This window comes from Cherax quadricarinatus, chromosome 22, assembly GCF_038502225.1.
Source record: "Cherax quadricarinatus isolate ZL_2023a chromosome 22, ASM3850222v1, whole genome shotgun sequence".
NCBI lineage: Eukaryota > Metazoa > Arthropoda > Malacostraca > Decapoda > Parastacidae > Cherax > Cherax quadricarinatus.
The window spans coordinates 1,536,025-1,558,111 of record NC_091313.1 but is presented as its reverse complement, the minus strand read 5'-3'; positions in this window follow the sequence as shown (position 1 = coordinate 1,558,111).

Sequence of the window (22,087 nt, the reverse complement as noted above, 5' to 3'; positions counted from 1 at the left end):
TATCGAACTAAGCCGACATTGCAGATGCCATACTTCTGCTGTGTACTGATGTTATTTACACAGTATAAACTATAATCAGTAATATTTTAGCAAAAATGGGTGTGAAGTCCTCTCTGATAGTCTTGCCTTCACACCAGACCTCATTTTTTTTTACCAACGTCTTTCCCTCAACACCAATACTGCTCCCTCTCTACCATATCTCTCGCCTCTGCTGTGTATGGCCTTTGTGGGTTTGGAATTTTTCATGGATATGATAATACAGATCACTCATAGTTTGCATAACTAATTTGTGCTTCATTTAAATTTTGTGTAAGATCTCATAAGCCACAGGTAATACACCGCTTTGATGCGGAGTGGGATATTTTCCCTTATGCCTAGTGTAAGGTCATTGTTTTACGGGGAGGCCTGTCATCACACCATGGGATCAAGTGTCCCAATCAACAATAGTGCAGGCTGAAAAAGATTATTTCCTAGTGCAGTGGACCCCTGGATTAAGACGTCATCGAAATAAGTAGTTTTCGGAATAAGTAATGTTTTTGCGTCAAAATATTGGCTCGGTCACTGAACTTGGTATAAGTCATTCGTGTCGGGGCCTGAGTGGCTCAGTGTGCCATTGTTTACCAGGCATTGAGGATGATTGCACTCGTTCATGCAATGCACTTTGTATTATTCAATTCTTTTTAGTGGTTGTAACTGCTAACTGAGCTACCATGGGCCCAAAGAAAGTTTCTAGTGCCAGCCAGCCCTTTGATAAAGGGCTGACTGGCAACTCCTTTCTTCACAATGCACCGTTCCTTTGCTACTTGAACGTTTTCCTTTGCCACCGCATGTGGACTTTTCTAACCCCTCTAGTCTGTAGGTACCCTTACCTGCGGATTTCAGGTATCTTTATCGTTGCCAATCATGGCCTATTTACACTGGAATATTCACTGCCTCAGGGGTAATCGGGGAGAGCTTCAGATGTTGTTCTCTCAGTTTTCCCCTGTTGGTGTTTGCTTACAGGAACCACAATTACACTCTGCCGTTATCTATCCTATCTCAGGCTATAATATATTGTATTCTTCAGATTCTTTTCCTGATGGGACCTTTAATGAAAGTGCCCTTCTACGCACTGATATTCCGTACCATCAGCTATTTGTTCGTACTTTGCTGCATTACACAGCAGCCTGTATCCACTTGAATAGGTGGTATACACTCTGTTCTTTGTATCTCTCCTATTCGGGTATTATCTATTCCAGATATTGCCTTTCTTGTTTCGTCATTACCGCGACCACTTCTGTTACTTGGCGATTTTAATGCCCATCATTTCCTCTGGGGGGGTCTCACTGTGATTCCCGTGGCATTCAGTTAGAGGCTTTTCTTGCTACCCACCCCCTCCATGTTTTAAATACAGGTACTCACACCCATTTTGATCCTCGGACCCACACACACTCTTCCATCGATCTCTCAGTCTGCTTTTCCTCTGCCGCATTAGACTTCACCTGGTCTGTTCTCCCGGATTTACACGACAGCGATCATTTCCCAATCATTCTTACTTCCCCTTCATATTCACCACCTCTTCGTAACCCACGCTGACAATTTGATCAGGCAAATTGGAACCTTTACTCACAACTAACTGTTTTTAGTGAGGTTCCTTCTTCATCCTCCATTGATGAGCTTTTACACCTCTTCTCGTCCTCCGTTTTAACCGCAGCTTCTCATTCTGTACCCTAAACTTCGGGCAGGCATTCTCAGAAATGCGTTCCTTGGTGGTCTCCTGCTTGTGCTCGTGCAGTACGTTTGAAACGCGCTGCGTGGGGCAGGTACTGGTACAATAGAACCACAGAGAGACTTCTTGAATTTAAGCAGAAGCGTGCGATCGCTCGCCGTGTCATCCGTGATGCTAAACGCACTTGCTGGCGAGATTGTCTCCACCATCACCTCTGCTTCCTCTATGAGTGCAGTCTGGAAAAAAGTACGAAAACTGAGTGGTAAATATTCTCCTGACCCGGCTCCTGTTCTGCGGGTTGCCCGTGTTGATATAGCAAACCCACTAGATGTTGCCAATGAAATTGGCAATCATCTGGTCCGTATTTCTCAGGGGCTCCATCTATGCCCTTCGTTTCTTTCCTCAAAGTCTGCCAGAGAGTTAGCACCCTTGGACTTTTCTTCTCTCATAGAAGAACAGTATAATGTGCCTTATACACTTCAGGAACTGGAGGCAACACTCTCAGCTTGATTATCAAATGGTATACAATACTGACAGGTTGGTAGATAAGACACATAGGCAACATTTAGGCAACTTTATTTCGAAACATTTCGCCTACACAGTAGGCTTCTTCAGTCGAGTACAGAAAGTAGGTGGGAGCAGTAGAGATGTGAAGATGATGTAATCAGTCCATCACCCTTGAAGTCGTAGATTTGAGGTTGTCAGTCCCTCAGCCTGGAGAAGTTCTGTTCCAAAGTCTGGAACTAACTGAAGATCAAGCGACAGTGTGAGACTTAAATACTGTCGGAGGGAGAGGTGCAGAGTAGTAGTAGTGAGAATGTAGCCACTGAGTGTCTTACCAAAAAACGTCAGAACCTCCTGTATAGAGTAAGAAAACTTAAGCGGGAGAATAACGACACAATACACCAATGCTTCACACGGGATGGGAAAATTCTTGTTAGGAAAACAAATGCAGGACAACTGTACACAATTACGAACGAGAATGATCTATCACGATTTCTCAGGGATACTAATCTTACAGAGAATAACTAAACAATGTCCAACTTAAAAGCCTACGTAGTGTAGTGTATGTTTTGCTCCATTATTGTTTAAATTTCATTGTACAATCTCTCAGTATTTAAATAATCAACTACCTCATTTTGTGATTTTACTAGTAAGCATAAGTCACCTTATGTAATTTTCTTATTTACTATTGTTTGCTTAAACATTAGCTGAATTGATACTTTCTCTGTCCATATTACTACCTCATATTTTTTTTAAATACTATCAATTGATATTACCTACTAAAATTAATAATTATCATTTTTACTATAATTTCAATTTACTCTTAACATTTTTGACATTTAATAACCATTACTTGTCTAATTACCTTTACCTGTTTTATACCACATTTACTATCTTAGAGTACTCTTAATTACCTTGTACTGCCATATAACCTCTAGTATAACTACCAGTGCAATATTGAATGAAATAAACATTACTTTTTCACTTTTTTTGTAATCATTATTACTTACTAAAATTTTATTAAACACCATATTTACTACCAGTCAATTTTACTTTTGTACATTAAACATTATTTTATACTTCCCATAACATTTTGTTGCCAAATTTTCAAGTTTGCATATTCAACTCCAACCTTTATATTATCCTTTGTACCTGTCTACCATCTTACTATCATATTATAACCAAGACATTACCATTATTCATTGTTCTTACCTGTCCATTTAATTTTGTTTACCACTACTTGTTTTTTTAGTCACTTTTTATTGTGTGTGCAATTAGTGTATATTCCAATTATTTTTTTGCAAGTACCAAAACTATCTTTTGCTAGCTAGTACCAACTACCTCATTTTTATTTACTTTTTATTGTGCAATAAACTGCTCAACTAATTTAATATTGCAAATCAGATCTTACTCCTAAACCAATATTATTTCATAGTGACTATCTGTCCATTTAACTTGTTTACCATTACTCAATTGTAGTCCCTTATATATTTTTTTGTCCTTTATTTTAGCTCTATATAACAATCTTAGATCATATATTCGCAATTGTTAAACTAATCAAGGTGCTATTCTCAGGTGCTAAAGTTAATAAGTTCACTATTTTGCCATTATACTTCAAAGCTCATTTATTTGATTACCACTTTATTGTTCACCACAACTTACATTAGTCCCTTTTATATTGTAATTTTATATTATAATTCTAACTTTAAAGAATTACCTTTAAAGTACTACCTACTATCAATATTCCCAAGCTCCATTATTTGATCATCACTTTATTTGTTCACCACAAATTATTTTAGTCCCTTTTATATTGTCTCCTTTATTTTAGCTTTAAAAAACTACCTTAGCTCATTATTTTTTACATTCGTTGAATAATTCAGGTGCTATTTTTTTTAGCTTTAGAATATTTACTTTATTTTTTACTTAATTCTAACTATAGATTCACTACAAATCTTATGATTACAAGCATTGATCCTGATACCAACCTCTTATTTAATGACTTAAATGATTCAAACAGTTACTGTAATTACTACACAGCAGAACAATCAAAGGCACTTCTCAGAGCCAACAACAACATAACTATCTTTAACTACAATATCAGATCTTTAAGCAAGCATTATGATGACCCCCTAGCATTACTAAATTCCTTGCATGCCAATATGTCCATCATTACACTAACTGAAACCTGGCTAAAGCCTGATACTACAGATGTCTATGCCATTCCTGGTTACACAGCCATACACAACTGTAGGCCAGACCAACAAGGGGGTGGCACAGCTATATACTACTCAGACCAACTAGAATGTATCACTAATACTTGCACAAGGGATGAACATGGGGAATATATAATAGCTAAATTCAAATCCAAATACCTACAAAAACCTCTCACAGTGATAAACATCTACAGAATTCCACAATCAAACATTAGCCAATTTAGTCAAAACCTAGGAAGTATGATAACTGATGCACGCATGAACAAAGATCACTTACTACTCTCAGGTGACTTCAATATAAATCTCCTGCAAGACCAGGACCCACACGTTACTGAATTCACAAACACAATGAGTAACTGCATGTTGCTACCAACAGTAACAAAACCTACAAGAGTTACAGAGACTAGTGTTTCCCTACTTGACCACATCTGGACCAACACCATATCCCCTTTAAAATCAGGCATAATTACAGATAATACCACAGACCACTACCCTACTTTCCTCATAACAACTCTTGGTAAAATACCCCAAGACACTACTAAAGTCACCTTCAGACTTCACAATGAGGCAGCCATTAATAACTTCACAACAGCAGTAACAAACATTGACTGGCACACTGAGCTAGAAATCTATACAGATATTGACGAATGTTTTAATAATTTTCTAAAAAAGACCCAATACCTTTATAACAAGCACTGCCCTAAAAAAACTAAACAGATGACAGCTAAGAGACTGAACAGTCCCTGGCTAACACCCAGCATTCTCAAATCCATAAATACAAAACACCGATATGAAAAACAGTACAGAATGGGTCACATAACCAGAGACCAAACAAAATGTTACTCGTCAATCCTAACCAGCCTGATAAGAAGGGCAAAAAAATTGTATTATGAGAACAGATTATCCAACTTACGAGGTGATATAAAAAAGACCTGGAATACCCTATCAGAAATTCTGGGAACAAAAAAGATATCACGACATAGCGAAATAAAATTAGCAAAATCAGATGAACCCCAACTCCCACCAACAGAAACCGCAAACAGACTCGATGATTTCTTCTCCACTATAGGTCAAAACCTTGCCAATAATATCCCAAGCTCAGATACCCCACCAAATGACTACCTCACTGGCAACTACCCGAACACACTGTTCCTAGCTCCGACTAACCCATACGAAGTCTCCCTTATTATCAACGCACTGAAAAACAAGGCAGGAGATTTAAATACCTTACCACCCTTTATATACAAAAAAGCATCACAAGTACTATCACCAATCATTGCAACACTCTTTAACAAATCCATTGAATCCTCCACCTTCCCTACAGTTCTCAAAATAGCAAGGGTCCCCCCGATCCATAAAGGAGGAGACCAAACAGAGTTGAATAACTATAGGCCAATATCCAATTTACACCCTCTCTCAAAAATCTTTGAAAAATTAATTCATAAACGAATCTACTCCTACCTCATCTCCCATAACATTCTCAACCCCTGCCAATTTGGATTCAGGCCTAATAAAAATACTAATGATGCTATTATGCACATGCTAGAACATATATACACTGCAATAGAGAAAAAAGAAGTCCCACTGGGGATCTTCATTGACTTACGTAAAGCTTTTGATACAGTTGACCATGACTTGCTCCACGTAAAATTGTCACACTATGGTATTAGAGGGCACTCCCTCAACTACCTCAAGTCTTACCTCAGCAACAGAAGCCAATATGTGTACGCAACTGGGGCAAGCTCTTCCGCACAACCAATTACAGTTGGTGTCCCACAGGGAAGTGTCCTTGGCCCTCTTCTCTTTCTCCTATACATAAATGACCTACCAAATGCTTCGCAATTACTCAAACCCACACTTTTTGCAGATGACACCACATACGTCTTCTCTCACCCGAGCCCAGTCACGCTAGCCAATACTGTAAACACCGAATTACAGAAAATATCTATCTGGATGAGGACTAACAAACTTACACTAAACATTGACAAAACCTACTTCATTCAGTTTGGTAGCAGAGCTACAGATGTATCTCTTAACATAACAATAAATGGATCACCTATCACAAAGCTAACAGAGGGAAAATTCTTAGGAATCCACCTCGATAATAGACTCAAATTTCATACACATATACAACAAATTTCTAAGAAAATTTCCAAGACTGTAGGCATACTATCGAAGATACGGTACTATGTTCCACAGTCAGCCCTCCTGGCCCTTTATCACTCTTATTTACCCCTATCTCACCTATGGAATTTGTGCATGGGGCTCAACAACAACTAACCATCTCAGACCACTAATTACCCAACAAAAGGCTGCAGTTAGAATGATAACAAATTCTCACTACAGGCAGCACACTCCACCAATATTCAAAACACTCAACCTACTCACCATACAAAACATCCATACTTATTATTGCACTTATTACATACATAGAACACTTAACTCTGATATTAACCCTCCCCTCAAACATCTCCTTGCCAACCTCAACAGAACACATGACCATAACACAAGGCACAGATCACTCTTTGATGTTCCTCGTGTCCATCTCACCCTATGCAAAAACTCAATGCACATAAAAGGCCCTAAAATCTGGAATTCATTACCTGTAAATATAAAAGAAACACTACCTGTTTATAAATTCAAGTCTCTTCTCAAAGTTCACTTACTCACTCAAAACCAAATAAATACTGAATAACTGAACCATATAAATTGTATATCCTAAATGTTACTCACAATTATATCACACAAATGTTAAACCTAACTTTGGTATTTTTTTTTAAATACACTACCTAACAGAATACTCCATTCTACTGAATGAACAGCAATGCATGCAACCATAGGACCTGTCTTTGTAATACTCATTTGTATTTTATAGTTATCTGTTTACAATAATGTCTTATCACTGATTTCATCATTGCTTAGTTAATCTTAAGTTAATTTTAAGCCAGCCCATAATGCTATGCATATAAGTGGCTTTGGCATGCTGCTCTTACCTGTATTTTTTGTACCTCTGTTTGTATGCTAAAATTTCTAAATAAATAAATAAATAAATAAATAAATGTCCCTCTCAGATCAAACAGTTCTCACTTGAAAAAGTTGTCCAAGGTGTTTTCTCTTCTGTACCAAGATGCCATTGTGTTGCAGTGTCTGACAGAGTGATTATCAAATGGTATACAATACCGACAGGTTGGTAGATAAGACACATAGGCAACATTTAGGCAACTTTATTTCGAAACGTTTCACCTACACAGTAGGCTTCTTCAGTCGAGTACAGAAAGTAGGCGGGAGCAGTATTCGACTGAAGAAGCCTACTGTGTAGGCGAAACGTTTCGAAATAAAGTTGCCTAAATGTTGCCTATGTGTCTTATCTACCAACCTGTCGGTATTGTATACCATTTGATAATCACTCTGTCAGACACTGCAGCACAATGGCATCTTGGTACAGAAGAGAAAACATCTTGGACAACTTTTTCAAGTGAGAACTGTTTGATCTGAGAGAGACATGACCTCTCAGTGGCTACATTCTCACTACTACTACTCTGCACCTCTCCTTCCGACAGTATTTAAGTCTCACACTGTCGCTTGATCTTCAGTTAGTTCCAGACTTTGGAACAGAACTTCTCCAGGCTGAGGGACTGACAACCTCAAATCTACGACTTCAAGGGTGATGGACTGATTACATCGTCTTCACATCTCTACTGCTCTTGCCTACTTTCTGTACTCGACTGAAGAAGCCTACTGTGCAGGCGAAAAGTTTCAAAATAAAGTTGCTTAAATGTTGCCTATGTGTCTTATCTACCAAACTCTCAGCTTGCCGATCATTGGCAGCTGGGCCCGACGACATTCACATTTGTATGCTACAACATTTACGTCAGCCCTTGCAGTCCTAATTCGCCTTTTCAATCTTATTTGGTCACAGGGAGTTCTTCCACAGCTGTGGAAATCTGCCATTGTTCTCCCTTTCCGCAAACCGGGTACTACGGGACAAGAAGCCTCCCACTATCGTCCCATTGCTCTTACCAGTGCAGTTTGCAAAGTGATGGAACGCCTGGTAAATAGACGTTTAGTGTGGTATTTAGAGACACACAACAGTCTCTCCACTCGTCAATATGGCTTTCGTAAGGGGTCGTTCTACCATAGGCCTCTTACTACGCTTGGATACGTATGTTCGTAATGCCTTTGCGAATAACCACTCAGTTATTGCCATATTTTTTGACCTTGAGAAGGCATATGACACAACTTGGAGGTATAATATTTTGACCCAAGCCCACTCCTTAGGCCTTCGAGGCAATCTACCATCCTTCCTTAAGAACTTTTTAACTGACAGACATTTCCGTGTCGGGTTAATAATGTGCTCTCCCCAGACTCTATCCAAGCTGAAGGTGTACCCCAGGGATGTGTTCTGAGCACAACCATTTTCTCCTTGCTATAAATGATTTGGCATCTAGTCTTCCATCCAATATTTGGTCATCACTCTATGTTGATGACTTTGCTATTGCATGTGCAGGTGCTGACTGTCACCTCATTACAGTTTCTCTCCAACATGCGGTCGACCGTGTTTCTAATTGGGCCACCACACATGGGTTTAAATTTTCCAGTACCAAGCCTCACCAAATTACTTTCACTTGATGATCTGTCATCTCCGATCATCCTTTGTACCTCTATGGCTCCCGTATCCCTGAACGTGATACAATCAGGTTTCTAGGCCTCCTCTTTGACCGTAGGTTATCCTGGAAACCTCACATTACCTCTCTGAAAGCAACTTGTCACAGCCGGCTGAACCTTCTTAAAACCCTTGCTTATCTTTCACGGGGAGCTGATCGTCGAACTCTCCTTCACCTACATTCTGCCCTCATTTTATCGAAACTTGATTATGGTGACCAGATCTATTCAGCGGCCTCTCCTGCTACTCTCTCTAGCCTTAACCCCATTCATCACCAAGGATTACGTTTATGCCTTTGTGCTTTTCGCTCTTCCCCTGTTGAGAGCCTCTATGCAGAAGCGAACGTTCCATCCTTATCCGATCGCCGTGATGCCCATTGCCTTCGCTACTATGTACGCTCTCATGATCTCCGCAATCCTTCCATTTATAGAATGGTCACTGATATTAGTAGACATTCTTTATTTGTTCGCCGCCCCTGTTTGCTCCTTCCCTTCTCCCTTCGCCTACATTCGCTCTTGTCTTCTCTTCACTTACCGTCTTTCGATGTTCATGTAGCATCTCACTTTTCCCTTCCTCCCTGGGAAGTTCCAGCTGTTCGAGTCTGTTCTTTCTCACTCCCTTGCTCGAAAGCCCAACTGTTCTACGGTAGCTTCCCGCTCTCTTTTTCTTGACCACTTCCACTCTCATTCTCATGCCATTGCAGTGTACGCAGATGGCTCTAAGTCTTCTGACGGCGTAGGATTCACAGCAGTGTTTCTGGACAGCTTCGTACGAGGGCATTTACTATGTTCTGCTAGTATCTTTACTGCTGAATTGTATGCCATTCTTGCAGCACTTGTATTGCATCTATGCCTGTGTCATCATTTGTGGTTGTCTCAGACTCCCTTAGTGCTTTACAGGCTATACAGAAATTTGATACACCTCACCCCTTAGTCCTCCGTATCCAACTTTGACTACACCGCATCTCTTCCAAGCATAAAGATATTGTTTTTTGTTGGGTCCCTGGTCATGTTGACGTACAGGGCAATGAACAGGCAGACACTGCTGCGCAGTCAGCAGTACATGACCTACCAGTTTCATATTGAGGTGTTCCATTTACGGACTATTTTGCTGCAATAGCTACCCACCTTCACATCTGTTGGCAACAACGTTGGTCTACTCTGCTCGGTAACAAACTTCAATCTATTAAACCGAGTATAGGTTACTGGTCATCTTCTTGTCACCAGTGTTGAGGTTGGGAGACTACTCTCTCCCGTCTTCGCATTGGCCATACTCGTCTTACTCATGGTTATCTCATGGAGAGGCGCCCTGCTCCTCACTGTGAGAATTGTCAGGTTCCATTAGGAATTTTTATTGACCTAAGAAAAGCTTTTGACACAGTAGACCACGGCATCCTACTCCACAAACTTGACCATTATGGTATAAGAGGCCATGTGCTTGCATATTTCAAGTCTTACCTTACTAATAGGTATCAGTATGTCACCATTAAAGACACAGCATCAACAACACGGCCACTTGATACTGGAGTTCTGCAGGGAAGTGTCCTTGGTCCCTTGCTCTTCCTCATATACATCAATGATCTTCCAAACGTATCCCAACACCTGAACCCCGTTCTCTTTGCTGACGACATGACTTATGTCATCTCTCACCCTAATCTTGCCACCCTCAACACCATTGTTAACGAATATACCTCCAATGTCGTCTTCGCTCCGCTGCTCTCTCTTTACCTTCCCTTCTTACTGATGGACCCACCTTTCATCCGGACTCTCTCATTGACTTTTTGACAACAACAGACTTACTTCACAAACTCTGATGATACCTTCAGCCCTTTCTACCTCAATCTCTTGCTGCCCTCTACCCCTGCACTATCCACTGCCCCGCTGTTCTCTGTAACCTACTGATCATCCCTTCCCCCTTCTACCGCCCAATACCCTCGCTTCCTTCCCTACCCTGCAGCGCTGTATAGCCATAGCCCTTGTGGCTTAGCGCTTCTTTGATTATAATAATAATAATTGTGGTTTAGCGCTTCTTTTTGATTATAATAATAATGCCACCCATCTAGATACCCATCAATTACACAACCCAGGGCAACATGGGTTTAGAGCAGGCCGCTCCTGTCTGTCCCAACTACTGGATCACTACGACAAGGTCCTAGCTGCACTAGAAGACAAAAAGAATGCAGATGTAATATATACAGACTTTGCAAAAGCCTTCGACAAGTGTGATCATGGCATAATAGCGCACAAAATGCGTGCTAAAGGAATAAGAGGAAAAGTTGGTAGATGGATCTATAATTTCCTCACAAACAGAACACAGAGTAGTAGTCAACAGAGTAAAGTCTGAGGCGGCTACGGTGAAAAGCTCTGTTCCGCAAGGCACAGTACTTGCTCCGATCTTGTTTCTCATTCTCATATCTGACATAGACAAGGATGTCAGCCACAGTACCGTGTCTTCCTTTGCAGATGATGCATGAATCTGCATGACAGTGTCTTCCATGGCAGACACTGCAAGGCTCCAGGCGGACATCAACCAAATCTTTTAATGGGCTGCAGAAAACAATATGAAATTGAATGATGAGGAATTTCAATATCTCCGATATGGTAAACATTAGGAAATTAAAACTTCATCAGAGTATAAAACAAATTCCAACCACACAATAGAGTGAAAAAACTAACGTCAAAGACCTGGGAGTGATCAAGTCGGAGGATCTCACCTTCAAGGACCATAACATCGTACCAATCGGATCTGCTAGAAAAAAATGACAGAATGGATAATTAGAACTTTCAAAACTAAGGATGCCAAGCCCATGACACTCTTCAGGTCGCTTGTTTTATCTAGGCTGGAATATTGCTGCATGCTAACAGCACCTTTTAAAGCAGGTGGAATTGCTGACCTAGAAAATGTACAGAGAACCTTCACGGCATGCATAACGGAGATAAAACACCTCAATTACTGGGAGCACTTGAAGTTCCTGAACCTGTACTCCATGGAATGCAGGCGGGAGAGATACATGATTATATACACCTGGAAAATCCTAGAGGGACTAGTACCAAACTTGCACACGAAAATTACTCCCTATGAAAGCAAAAGAATCAGCAGACGATGCAACATCCCCCCAATGAAAAGCAGGGGTGTCACTAGCAAATTAAGAGACAACACTAAGTGTCAGAGGCCCAAAACTGTTCAACTGCCTCCCAGCATACATAAGAGGGATTACCAATAGACCCCTGGCTGTCTTCAAGCAGGCACCGGACAAGCACCTAAAGTCAGTACCTGACCAGCCGGGCTGTGGCTCGTATGTTGGATTGCGTGCAGCCAGCAGCAACAGCCTGGTTGATCAGGCCCTGATCCACCAGGAGGCCTGGTCACAGACCGGGCCGCGGGGGCGTTGACTCCCGGAACTCTCTCCAGGTAAAGTAATACGGAGGTACAACGTCATCATTTTTAAGTATTATTACCATTCTAAAACATTATTGATTTATTCACTGGCGTCATAAGGATGGGGGGGGGACGGGCCACCCCGAGTGACACCATCAAGGGGTGACACCATAGAGCCTCTATAAAAGGTGACACTAATGCCTGAAAGAGTGCTGCAGCAATACAAGAGAAAAACCTTTTGTTTCTATATAGCCTATTATATGATTAGAGTACAAATAAGCCTATGTAGGGGAAATCAATGACGTTATACGAAAAACTACGATAAATCAATAATTTTATTTACGATATTTTTGAAAAAGCCTTAATCCACCTGGCATCACTATGATCACTCATCACTATCGTAGCATCCAGTGTCTGCTGCACCACCCACGAGTGAGTTGGATCCTGGTGGTGGTGTATATTTGGCTGGGTTAAACACAAACACACCTCTTCAAGGGGGGCTCCTTGGCGTGGTGAAGAGGCTCTTGGTCTGAGGAATTAGACCTGTCGGTCTACTTCCTCAGACCGAACCTAATTACCCCCCAATCCCCCGTTCCCTATCCCATCCTCCCCATCCTCCCCTTTTTCCTTTCCTCTTCCTCCTCCCCACCCCTCCCTTTTGCCCTTCCTTTTTTTTTTTTTTTTTTTTTTTTTACCACAGGCACGCTAGTTCCTAGGTAGGGAAAAGGGTACCGGGGTCCATCCCATTCCGTTGAGGTTCATGGCGGTGGCGTAGTTTGCCGTGGAATCTGGATTACCTGGGGATGTCCTGATCCCTCTCCGGTATCCCGGAGGGTGGCTTTGGGTGTCTCTCGGGCGACGGGTGTATCTCTGGAAGCCACCTTTCGGATTCCGGGGGTGGTGGCTGAAGGAGGTATGCTTTGTGGCGGATTTCCAGCCGCCCTCTCTTTTGTCCACCGAGGTAGCTCGGCAGATGTGAGGTTGCTATCCCGGATTGCCGGTTTACTGGCATGATGGTTAGGGTATGGCACGGGTTCCATGCTGCATCTGCGCTACTTGCGGTGCTGAGGTCCTCTTGGGTGCGGAGGGAGATTTCTGGCCCTTTCATTCCTCCTAGGAACTATCCCTCCCCGGTCCCCCCTTTTTTATTCTTTTTTTTATTTTTATTTTCTTTTCTTTTCTTTTTTTTTCTTAAAAACAAAAAGAAAGAAGTAACCTAACCATGGCAGCCCGAGTCCATGAACCTGCTACCCCCGGGCCCCTTCTTGATACCACACCCCGTTCTGACCCCGCCTTGTCTTTGGACCACTCTTCGGACACTCCTCATGCCTCTGTACCTCTTGCCGGTGCTGTTTCCTCACCCGCTTCAGGTACTGAGGCCTCGACTGACTCCTTCGATTTATCTGACCTTCGCTCTCCTCTGACTATGCTTCCGGCCTCTCCCTCTATGGTGTGGCAATTTTCGAATCGCCGGCCCGTTCCACGTCGGACCAACTCTGGTCCCACGCCTAAACGACAACGACAATTACCTGCTGATGATACTTCTCCACCTTCTCGTTCTTCTCAGAAAAGATCGACACGTCCTTCACTACCTTTCCACGGTCAGTTTCAGACTGCACAATGGACTAAATTCTTCACTTTACGACCGACTTCCTCTACTGCCTATCTTTCTGACCACAGTATTGGCAAGGCACTCCTATGCCATGTTGGTAAAGATATTTCTTTTCATGCTCTTAAGAGCGGTACGCGCATCGTCACCGTACAGAATGCTACCCAGGCTCATGAGCTTTCTCGTCTTTCCCATATCGATACTGTTCCTGTAACTATTGAAAAGCATCATTCCCTCAATTCTTGTAGTGGTACCATCATTCTGCCCCATACCATAGTTCAACAAAATTTCCAGACATGTGGCACTGACATTCTTGAACAGCTGGAACTCCAAGATCTCCCAATCTCGAGGTAGACACTTACGTTCTTCCTGCCCACGGGCGGAGACGATACCCTAGCAATGTGGCTCGTTTAACTTTTGACAGCCGTGAACTCCCATCCTCAGTTTATGTAGCAGGACATCGGTTACAAGTTCGAAAGGTGATCCCTACACTGCAACAGTGTAGAAATTGCTGGCGATTTGGCCATCCAGCGAAATATTGCAGATCTATCGCCGAATGCCCAGTCTGTGGTGCCGATGACCATTCTAATACATCTTGCAATCGACCTCCCTCTTGCCTTAATTGTCATGAGGCTCACCCTTCGTACTCTCGCCATTGTCAAGTCTACTTAAACGAGCGGGAAATCCGTTACCTCAAAGAGGCAGAAGGTCTCCCTTATGCCATGGCAGTTTCTCATCTCCGCCTCCAAGGGAGACTACCTCGTGTTTCTTATTCCCGTGTTTCAAAACGTCCCCCCACTTCTGGTATCCCATCTTCTGCACCCACCTCTGTGGTTACCTCTCCCATAGTCACTCCTGTAGCTAATTCTTTTGCTGTCCTCGGCTCAGACGTCCCTACTTCAACGTCTCAGTCTGATCTTGCTTCTTCGTGTTCTCTCTCACAAGCCTCAGTAGCGACGAGATCTCGTATGACACCTCCTCCCAATCGTCTCTCTACTTCTCAAAAGTCAAAAAAAGGTCCGTTAACACCTACCCATCTTCCACCTCCTCATTTTCCCTTCCCTGTCTCTGTACCTGGTTCTCCCCCTCTCACTGGCTCTGTTACAAGTGTAGAGGTTCACCCTCCTCCTCGTACTGTACCTTCCTCCCCTGTTCCCTCCCAAGTTTCTTCCTCTTCTGCCACCTCCCAGGTTTCTGCCTCTTCTGTCCCCTTCCACACTTCTCCAGTTCCCTCCACCCTTCCGTCCCCCCCTACCTTGGTACAATCCATTACAGTTCCAATCTTTACTCATCCTCCCCCTACCATTTCCAATATTGTCTCCCATACGACGTCTCTGAATTCTGAAACACTTGAAGCAATCTCTGAATATATTGCAGAGACCAAACCATCAATGGACACTGATCCACCCTCCGCTCCTTCTCTCCTCTACTCCATCTGCGCAACTCCTTTCTTCACAGCGCACCGTTCCTTTGCTGCTTGAACGTTTTCCACTGCCTCCGCATGTGGACTTTTCTAACCCCTCTAGTCCGTAGGAACCCTTATCTGCGGATTTCAGGTATCTTTATCATTGCCAATCATGGCCTATTTACAGTGGAATATACGCGGCCTCAGGGGTAATCGGGGTGAGCTTCAGATTTTACTCTCCCAGTTTTCCCTTGTTGATGTTTGCTTACAGGAACCAAAATTACACTCTGCTGTTATCTCTCCCTTCTCAGGCTATAATTTATTGTATTCTTCAGATCCTTTTCCTGATGGGACCTTTAATGAAAGTGCCCTTCTTCTACGCACTGATATTCCGTACCATCAGCTATTTGTTCGTACTTCACTGCATTACACAGCAGCCCGTATCCACTTGAATAGGTGGTATACGCTCTGTTCTTTATATCTCTCTCCTCGGGCATTATCTATTCCGGATATTGCCTTTCTTGTTTCGTCATTACCACCACCGATTCTGTTACTTGGTGATTTTAATGCCCACCATTTCCTCTTGGGGGGGGGGTCTCACTGTGATTCCCGTGGCATTCAGTTAGAGGCTTTTCTTGCCACCCACCCCCTCCATGTTTTAAATACAGGTACTCTCGCCCATTTTGATCCTCGGACTCACACTCTCTCTTGCATTGATCTCTCAGTCTGCTCTTCCTCCGCCGCATTAGACTTCACTTGGCCTGTTCTTCCGGACTTACATGACAGCGATCATTTCCCAAGCATTCTTACTTCCCCTTCATATTCACCACCTCTTCGCATCCCACGCTGGCAATTTGATCAGGCAAATTGGAACCTTTACTCACACCTAACTGTTTTTAGAGAGGTTCCTTCTTCGTCCTCCATCGATGAGCTTTTACACCTTCTCGTCCTCCGTTTTAACTGCAGCTTCTCATTCTATACCCCAAACTTCGGGCAGGCATTCTCAGAAATGCGTGCCTTGGTGGTCTCCTGCTTGTGCTCGTGCAGTACGTTTGAAACGCGCTGCATGGGGCAGGTACCGGTACAATAGAACCACAGAGAGACTTCTTGAATTTAAGCAGAAGCGTGCGATCGCTCGCTGTGTCATCCGTGATGCTAAACGCACTTGCTGGCGAGATTATGTCTCCACCATCACCTCTGCTTCCTCTATGAGTGCAGTCTGAAAAAAAGTACGAAAACTGAGTGGTAAATATTCTCCTGACCCAGCTCCTGTTCTGCGGGTTGCCGGTGTTGATATAGCAAACCCACTAGATGTTGCCAATGAAATTGGCAATCATCTGGTCCGTATTTCTCAGGGACTCCATCTATGCCCCTCATTTCTTTCCTCAAAGTCTGCCAGAGAGTTAGCACCCTTGGACTTTTCTTCTCTCAGAGAAGAACAGTATAATGTGCCTTTTACACTTCAAGAACTGGAGGCAACACTCTCAGCTTGCCGATCATCGGCAGCTGGGCCCAACGACATTCATATTCGTATGCTCCAACATTTACATCAGTCAGCCCTTGCAGTCCTATTACGGCTTTACAATCTTATTTGGTCACAAGGAGTTCTTCCACAGCTGTGGAAATCCGCCATTGTTCTCCCTTTCCACAAACCAGGCACTACGGGACATGAAACCTCCCACTATCGTCCCATTGCTCTTACCAGTGCAGTTTGCAAAGTGATGGAACGCCTGGTAAATAAACGTTTAGTGTGGTATTTAGAGACACACAACAGTCTCTCCACTCGTCAATATGGCTTTCGTAAGGGACGTTCTACCATAGACCCCTTACTACGCTTGGATACGTATGTTCGTAACGCCTTTGCGAATAACCACTCAGTTATTGCCATATTTTTTGACCTTGAGAAGGCATATGACACAACTTGGAGGTATAATATTTTGACCCAAGCCCACTCCTTAGGCCTTCGAGGCAATCTACCATCCTTCCTTAAGAACTTTTTAACTGACAGGCATTTCCGTGTTCGGGTTAATAATGTGCTCTCCCTGGACTTTATCCAAGCTGAAGGTGTCCCCCAGGGATGTGTTCTGAGCACAACACTTTTTCTCCTTGCTGTTAATGATTTGGCCTCTAGTCTTCCATCAAATATTTGGTCATCACTCTATGTTGATGACTTCGCTATTGCCTGTGCAGGCGCTGACTGTCACCTTATTACAGTTTCTCTCCAGCATGCAGTTGACTGTGTTTCCAATTGGGCCACCACACGTGGGTTTAAATTTTCCCGCACTAAAACCCACCAAATTACTTTCACTAGACGCTCTGTCATCTCCGATCATCCTTTGTACCTCTATGGCTCCCGTATCCCTGAACGTGATACAGTCAAGTTTCTGGGCCTCCTCTTTGATCGTAAGTTATCCTGGAAACCTCACATTACCTCTCTGAAGGCAACTTGCCACAGCCGGCTGAACCTCCTTAAAACCCTTGCTCATCTTTCATGGGGAGCTGATCGTCGAACCCTCCTTCGCCTACATTCCACCCTTATCTCATCGAAACTTGATTATGGTGACCAGATCTATTCAGCGGCATCTCCTGCTACTCTCTCTAGCCTTAACCCCATTCATCACCAAGGATTACGTTTATGCCTTGGTGCTTTTCGCTCTTCCCCTGTCGAGAGCCTCTATGCAGAAGCGAACGTTCCATCCTTATCCGATCGCCATAATGCCCATTGCCTTCGCTACTATGTACGCTCTCATGATCTCCGCAATCCTTCCATTTATAGAATGGTCACTGATATTAGTAGACATTCTTTATTTGTTCGCCGCCCCTATTTACTCCGTCCCTTCACTCTTCGCCTTCATTCGCTCTTGTCTTCTCTTCATTTACCACCTTTCTATGTACATGTAGCATCTCACTTTTCCCTACCCCCCTGGGAAGTTCCAGCTGTTCGAGTCTGTTCTTTCTCTCTCCCTTGCTCGAAAGCCCAACTGTCTACGGTCGCTTCCCGCTCTCATTTTCTTGACCACTTTCACTCTCATTCTCATGCCATTGCTGTGTACACAGATGGCTCTAAGTCTTCTGATGGCGTAGGATTCGCAGCAGTGTTTCCGGACAGCGTCGTTCAAGGGCATTTACTATCTTTGGCTAGTATTTTTACTGCTGAATTGTATGCCATCCTTACAGCACTTATCCGTATTGCATCTATGCCTGTGTCATCATTTGTGGTTGTCTCAGACTCCCTTAGTGCTTTACAGGCTATACAGAAATTTGATACACCTCACCCCTTAGTCCTCCGTATCCAACTTTGGCTACGCCGCATCTTTACGAAGCATAAAGATATTGTTTTTTGTTGGGTCCCTGGTCATGTTGACGTACAGGGCAATGAACAGGCAGACACTGCTGCGCTGTCAGCAGTACATGACCTACCAGTTTCATGTAGAGGTATTCCATTTACGGACTATTTTGCTGCAATATCTTCCCAACTTCACACCCGTTGGCAACAACGTTGGTCTACTATGCTCGGCAACAAACTTCAATCTATTAAACCGAGTATAGGTTACTGGCCGTCTTCTTATCACCAGTGTCGAGGTTGGGAGACTACTCTCTCCAGTCTTCGCATTGGCCATACTCGTCTTACTCATGGATATCTCATGGAGAGGCGCCCTGCTCCTCTTTGTGAGAATTGCCAAGTTCCATTATCAGTCAGCCACATTCTGTTGGACTGCCCACTTTATCAACGAGCACGCAGAATTTACCTCCATCGTCATCTTCACTCTGCTGCTCTCTCTTTACCTTCCCTTCTCGCTGATGGACCCACCTTTCATCCAGACTCTCTCATTTACTTTTTGACAACAACTGACTTACTTCACAAATTCTGATACCTTCAGCCCTTTCTACTTCAATCTCTTGCTACCCCCTACCCCTGTACTATCCCCTGCCCTGCTGTTTTCTGTAACCTACTGATCATCCCTCCTCCCTTCTGCCATCCAATACCCTCGCTTCCTTCCCTACCCTGCAGCGCTGTATAGCCCTTGTGGCTTAGCGCTTCTTTTTGATTATAATAATAATAAACACAAACACTGTCAGGCAATTATATTTTGAACTTTACTTTTGCTTATTGATGATGTCAATCATGTCATGAATCAAGATATATGAACGGGTGAGATCTGACATTCATGAAATGCTGATGATGTACGTTTCCATTATATCTGTGGAAAATTACATTTATCTGAATGTATCATTATGTACATAACAGTAAATGAACAAAGATAATTATTATTTATCAGTTAAACAAGTAGGAATTTGGGACACCTAGGTCGCAAAAAATGTCCCCCTTCGATACCTACCACTGTCATATCCACAAGTTGCTCTGGACATATTAATTATAAATAAAAGATACATTACCAGGAATTCTGGGAAATATATAAATTTGTGGACTATATTAAAAATAATAAATGATTATATATATATATATATATATATATATATATATATATATATATATATATATATATATATATATATATATATATATATATATGTCGTGCTGAATATGTAAAACTGGTCATTTAGCAAGAACTCATTTAAAATTAAGTCCTTTCTAAAATTTTCTCTCATACGTTTAAAGATATATTTTTTTCATTAATGCTAATGTAAAAAAATTTTAATTTTGCTACAAAAGATTCTTAGAAAACTTACCTAACCTTATTATAACAAGCGCAATTTATTTTAGCTTAACCCAACTAAATATATTTTAGATTTGTTTACAATAATTTAATACTAAACAAACACACTGAAATATATTTTTTTCGTTAGGTTCAGAATGATTTTGGCGAAATTATTGCATACACAAATTTTTATTTGTCCTATATGGCAAGATGAGCGTTGCTATTTAAGCCAAGATCACAAGTTCTGCGTATTCGGCACGACATATATATGTATACACATTTATATAACAGAAGGAGAATATATCTTAATCATAACACTCACCAATTTGACTGGAGATTAATGTGTACCATACTCAGAAAACCTCACTGTCTATCTATGAAAATAACACTGGCCAGGTTACAACATAAGACTTATCAGAAGTTCCTGGAGCTGTCTTGTCCAGTCGCCTGATATCTCAAGTTATGCAGGAATGCACATCCAACAATTTCGCCTCCTATTTGAGAGGTGTCAACCCAATTTTAACCTCTAGAGCACGAAAATTCTTCACATTATTAACGTCTGTTACTCTCAATTCAAAAAAAAAAATGGCGAGTGTCCTGCGCAGGCGCAGCTTCCCGTTTTCGATAACATAAATTTTATTAAATACAGTATGGCCATCTATTTACATATAACTACTGTATTTCTGGAAAATATATACAGTATTTTCCACAATATCATTATATTATGGCTGTCATTGAGGGATTTTATTTAGCTTAGGGATAGAGTTGGTGACAGATCAAATGATTTAATTTGATAGTTTGAACACTTAAATTCCCAGCCAAGATATGAAAACTTGCATTTAAAAAAAAATCAAAGGCAAGGCCAAGTTTTTTCAGTAAATTTGTTTTGGTAAAGTACTATGTCATGTATCTAATGCAGTGCGCATACTTAGCCTACTGTATTTATGTCGATATCTGTTTTAACCATGAATTGTTGTTACCAATCCTTGTGAGCTGAAGCCTCTAGGGCCAGGAGGCTTACCATATAATATGGTGCAGTGATGCACATAAGTATTACAGCCATAATGACCATTATGATTATTTCACCAGTTGATTTTAGGCTAAATTTTTTCTGCTTTGCCCTCAGTCTGGTTAGAGTCTGAGTTAAATATCCCAATTAGGTTCTTTTGAAAAAATTAACGCAATCATGAAAGTTATTATTTTCTAGTGTCAGGGGCCCGAGACTGTTCAACTGCCTCCCAGCATACATAAGGGGGATTACCAACAGACCCCTGGCAGTCTTCAAGCTGGCACTGGACAAGCACCTAAAGTCGGTTCCTGACCAGCTGGGCTGTGGCTCGTACGTTGGTTTGCGTGCAGCCAGCAGCAACAGCCTGGTTGATCAGGCTCTGATCCACCAGGAGGCCTGGTCACAGACCGGGCCGCGGGGGCGTTGACCTCCGGAACTCTCTCCAGGTAAACTCCAGGTCATCCGACCTTAACTTCATTTCATCCTCAGTATTATAACAGAATTGGCACCATTTATTTGTTTGTCACCATTAAAAATTACCGAATATTCAGTAGAACCAAAACTGTGAACCTGGCATTCTTTTTTCAGATCATTGATGTAATATCATGCCTCGTGGAGTGCATAAATCAAAGAGGCTTCGTGGATGTCAACTAATTTAGTTAATTTAATGTTTATTATGCACCCCCATACCCATCCTGTGGGCGCTAGTCAAAAGATTACAGAGGTACATAATGGTGAAGAGGTTGGGTGGGCCAGGAGCTTGGAATCGACCCCTGCAACCTCAACTAGGTGAGTACAACTAGGCGAGTACACACACGAGGGCGCACGCACGGACACATGCACACGAGCGTACACACACACACACACACACACACACACACACACACACACACACACACACACACACACACACACACACACACACACACACACACAC